Here is a 2,500-nt window from a genome sequence, read left to right as displayed (position 1 = left end):
CCCGCTTGCAATCCCACACACTTTTAGGGGCCAATGACCCTGGGCACCTCATGCGAAGGATTCCAACCCCGCTCAAGCCTGGCCAAGCAACAAAAGGCTACATCCGAAGGCTACATCGATTTGGGTTGCTTGTCCGCCGTCGTCGCGAGGGGGGAATACACCGCATGAGGGGCAGTGAATGAGATTCCAAATGGGCCGATGGGGGAGCGCACCAAACGTGCCTCACGAAACGCCCGAGAACATCACCCCTCCACGGTCTTGCTTATTGAGCACCCGGTGGGAAAAAGTCCCTTGGCGGATGCCGTTTCGCAACTTTGTGTCGGGGATCCCTCTCGGAAAGTTCCGATTGAACACGACGAGCACGTGAGTCCAACCTAGCCCTCGCTTACTGAGCAACCGTGAGGATGCCTTTCCGCTCAGGTTTCGACGGGAAAACACGCGCTGGGGAGGTCCATGAATCCTTGGTACGCGCCACCATCCATCCCGCTTGCAATCCCACACACTTTTAGGGGCCAATGACGTCGACCCTGGGCACCTCATGCGAAGGATTCCAACCCCGCTCAAGCCTGGCCAAGCAACAAAAGGCTACATCCGAAGGCTACATCGATTTGGGTTGCTTGTCCGCCGTCGTCGCGAGGGGGGAATACACCGCATGAGGGGCAGTGAATGAGATTCCAAATGGGCCGATGGGGGAGCGCACCAAACGTGCCGCACGAAACGCCCGAGAACATCACCCCTCCACGGTCTTGCTTATTGAGCACCCGGTGGGAAAAAGTCCCTTGGCGGATGCCGTTTCGCAACTTTGTGTCGGGGATCCCTCTCGGAAAGTTCCGATTGAACACGACGAGCACGTGAGTCCAACCTAGCCCTCGCTTACTGAGCAACCGTGAGGATGCCTTTCCGCTCAGGTTTCGACGGGAAACACACGCTGGGGAGGTCCATGAATCCTTGGTACGCGCCACCATCCATCCCGCTTGCAATCCCACACACTTTTAGGGGCCAATGACGTCGACCCTGGGCACCCTCATGCGAAGGATTCCAACCCCGCTCAAGCCTGGCCAAGCAACAAAAGGCTACATCCGAAGGCTACATCGATTTGGGTTGCTTGTCCGCCGTCGTCGCGAGGGGGGAATACACCGCATGAGGGGCAGTGAATGAGATTCCAAATGGGCCGATGGGGGAGCGCACCAAACGTGCCTCACGAAACGCCCGAGAACATCACCCCTCCACGGTCTTGCTTATTGAGCACCCGGTGGGAAAAAGTCCCTTGGCGGATGCCGTTTCGCAACTTTGTGTCGGGGATCCCTCTCGGAAAGTTCCGATTGAACACGACGAGCACGTGAGTCCAACCTAGCCCTCGCTTACTGAGCAACCGTGAGGATGCCTTTCCGCTCAGGTTTCGACGGGAAACACACGCTGGGGAGGTCCATGAATCCTTGGTACGCGCCACCATCCATCCCGCTTGCAATCCCACACACTTCCAGGGCCTAGATTTTCCGGATCAATGACTTTCACCCCAAACCGGCGTGTACGCACCTCATGCGGAGGATTCCAACCGTGCTCAAGCTTGGCCAAGCAACAAAAGGCTACATCCGAAGGCTACATCGATTGGGTTGCTTGTCCGCCATCGTCGCAGGGCGGGAATCCTACGCATGAGGGGCAATGAATGGGATTTCAAATGGGGGGATGGGGGAACGTACCATCCGAAGGCTACCAAAAGAGGTTTCGAGTGCCTCACAAACACGATAGTCCAACCTAGCCCTTGCTTACTGAGCAACCGCGAGGAAAACGCCCCAACGGATGCCTTTCCGCTCGAGTTTCGACGGGAATAGCGTGCAAGGAAGGCCCAAGAACCCCTAGATACGCTCATCCATCCATCCCATTTGAAATTCCACACATTTTAAGGGTCGCCGGAAAAGTCGCCGGAAAATCTCGCCGGCGGCCGCCGCCGCCGCCGGCACCACCGCCGCCGCCACCGGGGAAGGTGGTCGACGTTTTGGGGAGGGACACCCCATGGACTTGCTCACACCTTGATCTTGTCTATTGGGAGGGGCATACATGTGGTGGTGTGAGCAAGGCCATGGGGGGGGGGGTGGGGGGTGCCCCCCTATATATGCAAAATGAGCCTTTTCCCATGTGCCACGAACAGACATACTTTTTCGTGAGATGACAACCTCCGTTTGAGGGACCTAGAGATCGTATTTTTGCGCGATTTTTTGCAGCATTCCTTGGCATCATATAAGGATGCTTCCTGCCAAGTTTCATAATTTTTTGACAACCATAGAATATTTTTGAAATTTTTTAGTGTTTCACATAGTGCGCGCTCTAACGGGCCACCACGGGCGTCGGCAACACCGGCGGCGGCCACCCCCTAACATTTAGGGGGGGTCAAGTAGGAGTGAATAAACCATCAGGACTCAAATGTTAACGAGTGGATTTAATTTTGGTACGGGAGTGAAATTTTTTGGACTGTGCTGGGAACAGTCCCTGGACTGGTCCC

This window comes from Neltuma alba, unplaced genomic scaffold (assembly GCF_004799145.2).
Source record: "Neltuma alba isolate B1F8T4 unplaced genomic scaffold, ASM479914v2 tig00007758_pilon, whole genome shotgun sequence".
NCBI lineage: Eukaryota > Viridiplantae > Streptophyta > Magnoliopsida > Fabales > Fabaceae > Neltuma > Neltuma alba.
The sequence above is the reverse complement of the archived record's forward strand: the minus strand, read 5'-3'. Positions refer to the sequence as shown.